The following is an 8,354-nucleotide window of genomic DNA, read 5'->3' as shown; positions in this document are numbered from 1 at the left end:
AGGTCATTAATATATGTAAAGAAAAGGAGGAGTCCTAACACTGACCCCTGGGGAAATCCACTATATACCTTCCTCCAGTCTGAAAAACAACCGTTCAAAACCACACTCTTTCCTGTCACTCAGCCAATTTCCTATCTATGCTGCTACTGTCCTGTTTATTCCATGGGCTCTAACTTTGCTGATAAGCCTGTTATGTGGCAGTTGATCAAATGCCTTTTGGAAGCCCACATACACCATCAACTGCATTACTCTCATCAACCCTCTCTGTTATCTCACCAAAAAACACAAGTAAGTTAGTTAAACACGATTTTCTCTTAACAAATCCATGCTGGCTTTCCTTAAATAATCCACATTTGTCCAAGAGACTATTATTTTTGTCCCGAATTATCTTTCCTAAAAGATTTCCCACCACTGATTGAGAGAAAGTTTTGTCACACACCTCGACTTTGAACAGTTTCTCTCCTGTGTGGGTGTGTTGGTGTTTCAGGAGGTATGATAACCGTACGAAGGTCTTCTCACACACTTCACACTAGAACCACCTCTCCTCTGTGTTGGTGGATTGGGGATTCACAGGGCCTGATGAACTTGCAGAGACTCTGTCAAATTGTCCACATTCAATTGCTTTCTCTGCCATGTAGCTGCCCTCGTGTTACAGGAGACACAATGGTATCACTAAGACTGTCTACACTCTCACCGTCTGTGGATGAGGAGGTCCAACAATCATATAAAGCCCTCAGCAAACGTCAGACACCTGTCAGGATCTGCCAATGCTTCACAAGGTATAATGAACACTCAAAGTCCTCCTCACACTCGAAGCAGTCCTTACGTCCCTCACTGTGAATGACCTTTCACCTGAGTGGATGTTCCAGTGTTTCAGGAACACCAATGACTGTGTGAAAACCACTGCTTATGGAACCTGAGAGACTTCTTTCCAATCTCACCCGTTACACTCCCTCCATCTCCTGGACTGACTGATATCCCACAGCCAAACTGATGGAAGCTTTGGTTTTGATTGGACGCTGGACACTGGTCAATTTCACTTCTCCTGACCAATCAGATTTATTGGAGATGCTTTTTCTGTGGAATTGTCCCTGGGGTGATGTCCTCAGGTCTTGACTGGGTGTGGTGTCTATTCACTCTCTATTCTCTGATTTAATACGGTGAGATACTCCTGCAACACAATAAAATAATGAATGAGTTTCCTCCGATTCTCTCCTGTCTCTGAAGGTGCTGACCCCTCACTGGGAGACTGGTGTCCAGGGAGGGTCAACAGGTTACTGAACTGTGGGGACAGTAAATGTGGATCAATGGATTTTGCCTGGATTGCCTGTGTTGGATTTTTTTTTAACTTAAAAAAGAACTTGCATTTATATAGCACCTATCATGACCACCAGATGTCCTAAAACACCTCACAACCAATGATGTAATATTGAAGTGCAGTCACTGTGATAATGTAGGAAATGCAGCAGTCAATTTGTACACAGCAAGATCCCACAAACAGCAATGTGATAATGACCAGCTAATCTGTTTTTGTGATGTTGATTGAGGGATAAATATTGACCAGGATCCCGGGGATAACTCCCCTGCTCTTCTTTGAAATAGTGCCCTGTGATCTTTTATGTCCACCTGAGTGGACAGAGGGAGCCTCAGTTTAACACCCTCAGTACTGCACTGGAGTGTCAGCCTCAGTGCTCAAATCTCTGGAATGGGCCTTGAACCCACAACCTTCTGACTCCGAGGTGAGAGTGTTAACTAAACCACGGCTGACAATAACTTAGAATATTTCTGTTGTACTAGATTCAGTTTCTAAGGGGTTAAGTCCCAAGGCTGTGGACAGAATGCTTTTCCCACTCGAAGCTGCAGCCTGGAAGTTTGATTTGATTTAAAGTGGTAACTAGTTAGAGCTGCAGGTGTCAGTGTTGTCTTTGTGTCTGGGGTCCTGAAGCTGTGAAACATGGTAAAGACTGTATTAAAAAGTTTTTCTTCATGTCCAAGTTGCTTCTTCTATCAATCACCTTAAATCAATGTCCTCTGGTTCTCGACTCTTCCACCAATGAGAACAGTTTCTCTCTATCGACTCTGTCTAGACTGCTCATGATTTTGAACATCTCTACCAAATCTCCTCTCAAACTTCTCTTCCCTGTGGGAACAGCTTCTCCAGTCTATCCATGTAACTGAAGTCCCTCATCCCTGGAACCAATCTCATAAATCTTTTCTACGTTCTCTCTAATGCCTTCACATCTTTCCTGTGGTGTGGTGTCAGAATTGGCTTGAATGAGCTTGTACCAATCCCAACATCAAGCTGTACCATCTGTGTACTCAACACCGACTCTCTCCCCCTTCCTCAGCCCTCGAGTCCCAGTTCTCTCTCTCCCACTGGGCCCCTGCTCTCTTCCTCTGTTGCTTGCACTCTCTGTCTCTGGATCCCTGCTCTCTCTCCCCTGACTCCCTGCTCTTTTTCTCCCTCTCCCAAGGTGCATGGACTCTCTATTTCTCTTCCTCCCTCCCACTGGATTCCTACTCTCTCTCTGCCAGGCTCTGCTCTCTTACTCACTGGATATTCAGTCCTGAACATTAGTGTGGATATTATGGGATACAATCTGTACAAACTCTGCTGCTACTCTTGCAGCCAATCAGCTACTGAATGAAATCCCAACCACTGACAAAATGTCACTGTGCTCAGCCATTCAGAGACTGAGGTTCACTGAAACTCTGCCCTCTATCGGACTGTCAATCAATGTGTTGAGCCAATCAGAGACTGAATTACATTGAGACCCCCCTTGTGGGATTGTCAATCATTGTGCTCATCCAATCAGCGCGATGAATGTGGGTGTTGCTCTTGTTCCTGTGAGGCTGTGTTAATTGAAAGCAGTCAATGAGAGAGGCAGCAGCAGAGTTACTGTTCACTCATTGACAGCTTTGGAGATGGAGGAGCTGCTGGAACAGCTTCAGTGTCACCCAGGTGACAGCTGCTGATTCACTTTCCCAGTGACTGACTCCTGGTCCTGACACACATTGAGGGAAATCTGAAGACCCAAAAAAACACTGGCTTCCCACTGGCTGACTGCATGGGGTTAAAGTGCTCATTGTGTCTTTGTGAATAAAAGCTCAGCTGTTACTGCTTCTGTCTCAGTCCCCACCACCCCGGCTGATATAATGCAGAGATTTCCAGTGGGGCTACAGCATTTTTCACACTCGGACCCTTTCAGACTGACAACATCAGCGTGGGCATGGGTTTGCTGCCTCAGTTGTGATTGACAGCAGATAGGAAGAGTCTCAGAATTCAAAGCAGCGATGACCTGCTGGGCTGGGACCAGCACATGCAGAGGAGGGAGGAGCAGAGGAGGGAGGGGTGCAGGAGGGAGAGGCAAAAGAGGGAGGTGTGCAGCAGGGAGAGGCAGAGGAGGGAGGGATACAGGAGGAAGGCAAAGGAAGGAGAGATGCAGGAGGGAGAGGCGCAGGAGGCACTGCTGGACCTAGGTCTAGGGAATGAGGTGGGCCAATTGGATCAAATATCAGTCGGAGAACATTTAGGGGATAGTGATCCTTGTATCATAAGGTTTAGATAGGCTATGAAAATGGATGAAGAAAAACTTAGGGTAGCCAACTTCAATGGGGTAAGATGGGTCTGGGCCAAATAAATTGGAATCAAAGGTTGGCAGGAAAATCAGTAGCTGAACAAAGAGATAGTCGAGCACAGTCAAGTTATATTCCCACAAAGGGGAAAAGTTGGGCAAACAAAACTAAAGCTCCCTGGATGACAAAAGTGATAGAAATGAAGACGAAGAAGAAAAAGGGTGCTTATGACAGATGTCAGGTGGATAATACAATGGAGAACCAGCCTGAATATAGAGGTTCAGAGGTGACATGACAAGGCAAATAAGAGAAGCAAAGAGGGAGTATGAAAAGAGACTGTCAGCCAACATAAAAGAGAATTCCAATGTCTTCTATAGGCATATAAATAGTAAAAGGATGGTAAAAGGAGAAGAGGGGCCAAATCGGGACCAAAAAGGGAGATTTACACATGGAGGTGGGGCAATAGCTGAGGTGCTAAATGAATACTTTGCTCCTGTCTTTACCAAGGAAGAAGATGCTACCCATGTTATGGTGAAAGAGGAGGTAATTAATACACGAGAAGAATTTAAAATTGATAAGGAGGAGGTATTAGATAGACTGACTACACCAAAATAAGAGAAAAATGCTGCAGATGCTGGAACTCTGAAATGAGAATAGAAAGTGCCGGAAATACTCAGCAGGTCTGGCAACATCTGTGTAGAGAGAAACAGAATTAACATTTCAGCTCTGTAACCCTTCATCAGAACTGGCAAAAGTTAGAAATGTAACAGTCTTTGAGCAAGTGAAAGGGGGGAGGTAGGGAAGAAGAACAAGAAGGAAGGGCTGTGATAGGACGGAGGGGGGAGAGATTAAATGACAGAGATATCATGGAACAGAATGCAAATGGAGTGTTAAATAGTTCACCACCTTGTTCTCATGCCCATATTTCTGTCCTTGGCTTACTGCAGTGTTCCAGTGAACAACAACGCAATTTCAAGGAACAGCACCTCGCCTTCCAGTCAGGCCCTGTATTGCCTTCTGGAATCAATATTGAGTTTGAAGTTGGACCATTCGAAGCCGTGGTTATTGAATTGAGTGTGCTTGATGATAGCTGACTTGTCCCATTCACTGTGTTTGAAGCAGGCTTGGTGTTCCTTGAGTCTGGCGTGTAGGCTGTGGCCTGTTTCTCCGATGTAGATGAATCCACAGTCACATGGTATGCTGTAAATTATGATTTGTTGTGAGATTGTTTCTTGTCTTTGTGGGTAAGAAGGATGGAGTGCAGATTCTTGGATGACTTATGTTGGACCTCCATGTCCGCTGACTAGAGTATGCAATTGTAGTCTCTTTGAGGTGGAGCTGATGTATGGGAGGCTGACTCTTGTCTTAGTCTTCGTAATTGCTCCAGTGTGAATAACACGTGGATGTGTATTAATCTTGTGGGAAGGAAATCCATTAAGTAGAAGTGTACACTTGATATGGAAAAGTTCTTGTCGTAGATGTTTTTTTATCGCTAATGGAATAGGCTGTTTGGATGAGGGTGTTGGAGACCAATTGAAGTGTAGAGGAATGATGAAAGGAATGGTAGTTCAGGTATCTATCAGTATGAATGGACCTGTGGTAGACCTGGTATGCTGGTGTTTGTTATAAGACTGGGTAACAAGAACAGCAAGGACTGGTATGGAAATTTGTTGTTCCGTCTCCGGGGTGAAATTGATGTTCATATGTTGGTTAGGATGCTGTAGAAAACCATTCAGATCTCTCCTATCATGTTCCCTTATGACAAAAGTGTCATCAACATATGGGACCCAGAGTTTAGATTGAAGAGTAGCTGATTGAAGTGCTGCTTGTTCAAAGTCTTCCATGAAAATGTTGGTGAAGATTGGTGACAGTGGAAATCCCATAGCAGCTTCATTTGATTGTTTGAAATAGGAAACTCCCATTGAAATGATATTGAGTTGAGGCACATCAGTGGATGATTGTAAATGTAGTCCAGTAACATCGCAGTTCTGTTAGGTAAGGAACAGTCGACTTCTAAGCATTGTTTCATAATAAGACAGGCTTTCAGGACAGGTACACTGCTAAACTGCGACTCAACATCAAAACTGATCATTGTATCAGTCAGGTTGATTGTGGTTTGCTGTATATTCTGCCAAGAATGAGGCATATTAATTTGACCACATGAACATTGATTTTAAACTGTTACTGGAGTAAAGAAAGAACTTGCTTTTTTAAAAAAAAAAACACCATACCCTTGACCGGAAAGATATTTGCATATTTACAAACCGTTCTCAAAAGGGACAAAAGACCCTTCCCTGACACATTCAGTCCACAATGGACTTTTGATTACCCAGACGTTGTAGGTGGACGAGCTAGCATTCCGGGTTGACTGCTACAAACGGCCATGGTCACACCAGCACTCTCTCCCACTCTCAATAAAGACCCATGTAGAGGAGCAGTGGGTCCAGAGAGCCCAGCAAGCGGCCGTTCTGGCTGATGGGTTTGCTTTAATTTATAAGTTGTTTTCCCAGGGGAGAACCTTTCCTGATCACCACCACAAATCCGAAAAGGACAAAGGGTGGGAAGGTGATCGAAGCCCAGGCAGTCCTGGGAGAGAAAGGAAAGCAGGAGCACAGGGGGCCCTCCTCCAGCCAAAAAGGAAAGTGCTGTGAGCAAGAGTGAGACCTGGAGACCTGTGTGCTTCCATTGTAATAAAGCAGGGCAATTAAGAGCTGACTGCTGGAAACTAAAGGGAAAACCTGTAGGATTAATCTGGGCACACCCACTCAGTGAAGACGGGACCCTGATGGAAAGCACCGCAGAACAAGCTGTGGCTTTAACCGCAGTAAGAGTGCAACCCAGGAAGTTTACTATGGCCAGTGCAGGAAAAGTTAATAGGATTCCTGAAGGTTATCAAGGTTTTGTGTTCGAAGGGAAAGTAACCCCATACCTCTCGACTGGGCCAAGCAAGTCCATAGTGCTTCTCAGCACACACAAACTCACACACACACTGATAAAAGTACAGAAATTCTCTCGGCAAAGGTCTGTTGCAAAGAAATGACTAAAAAGAATACTTTGGCCAAATATATGATAATTCTTGAAGACAAATAGAAGATATGGAAAGATGTCAGTTGTCCCTTTTTTGGTCTGGCATCCCAAATACACATAGATGGCTGTCACTGGTATCTTTCTAGAGCAGTTCTTTTCTGGTTACATTAAGGATCAGTTTGGCAGGCTTTTCAGGAGAAATGCATCATCAGTTTCTCGATTTCTTACACTTGATTCTCAGGAAGTTCTCAAAGAGATGGAAGAGGGTGCGCTGCTGGTGGCTGCTCTCTTGGCTCATTTTCTCCAACGGTCTTAAAAACAGTTCACACCCCAACACACTGTCCAAGGCAAAATCAGAAACAATATTTCAAGGATCAAGCCTCCTAACCCCTATAAATCTTGACCTGCCACTTCTCTGTTAGCATCTCTCCAGGTCACCAAGGTTTCTGTTGTTTATTGCGTAAAGCACATGACTTCCAGCAAGGTTGTTTTTAAACAACATCTCAGTGTCCTTTCAATGAACTGTCAACAACAAAGCAAAGTCCAGCTTCTATTAAATCTTCAGCCTTCCAATGAATTCAACTCCATAATATAAATACAAGTCCTCAAAAACATATACTTAACAAAAAATATAGAAGCACTTCCATAACAATCTTGGGTTGTCTGAATAAAATTGGACAGGAAGAAGTATTTGTTGCAGAAAGGCTTGTGGAGAGCATTGTCCTAGTGTGGAGAGAGACATTTGCTGTTGATCTTCCTCTCAATGGCTAGGGAAGGGTCCCTGGGCAGTTACTTGGATGTGTCTGTGTTGCGGAGTTATTGAATCTTGTTTTTATATTCATCTCAGCCCATGATGACACTGGCATTTACCTTGTCGGCAATGAGTATATGAATTGAAGGGTCTGAATAAAGGTTGCTAACTGCTGCTTTCTCTATTTTTTGAAATTGGATTTGGATGCTATCACTGCGGAGAGGGCTTGATTAACTTAGAGTCGTCTGCTATCTGCTGTTGCTCAGTTGAGTTTCCTGTGACTTGCTTCAATCTGTTGGATAATTTCCTCAGTTGGAATTTGCTTGGAGGTACAGCAAAGTTTAAGCCAAGTGCTGGAACCTGCTTTTCACTTGGTGTGAAAACTACACCAGCAGAAGAGTTCTCTCTCCACAGCTGCTGCCTGACCTGCTGAGGATTTCCAGCATTTTCTGTTTTTATTCCAGATTTCCAGCATCTGCAGTACTTTGCTTTTGTACAGACTGTGGCCACTGGTTAACCCCTAGTGCTCTGCTCGAGGGGGCATTCATCATGTGTAGACCAAGAGAGTGAATGTTGCAAGACAATGGAGAATGTCATGGCCGAGACATGTTCTGTCCTCCTGCTAACTTACCAGCTGGGATCGCTGATGAGGATTGGGACCGCTGGCTGATTCAGCCCTCCATAGAGCAGAGATGCTAAGACTAATTGAAGTACCTCCATTACTACCCTAGGAATGGCTCTTCCCCCTGTGTGCTTATGTTGGATGATCAGAAGCTGAAGCCTTGATAAGTGCTGAGTGTCTGATTGTCTTGGCGAGACTGAGAGTCAGTGAATGACTTGCACCTGATGCTGTACTGAAAGGATGCTGAGCTTATATAGGAGCCTCTGATTATGATATTTGGAGATCTGGTCAGAGGTCAAATTGGCCTTCTTGAAACTATTGGACTGATAGTGGGGGAGAGGTTAGAGACATTCCAGGGACAGACACTGCTGAGACAGA

Source organism: Heterodontus francisci, chromosome 29, assembly GCF_036365525.1.
Source record: "Heterodontus francisci isolate sHetFra1 chromosome 29, sHetFra1.hap1, whole genome shotgun sequence".
Taxonomy (NCBI): Eukaryota; Metazoa; Chordata; class Chondrichthyes; order Heterodontiformes; family Heterodontidae; genus Heterodontus; species Heterodontus francisci.
This window is presented reverse-complemented; position numbering follows the sequence as displayed.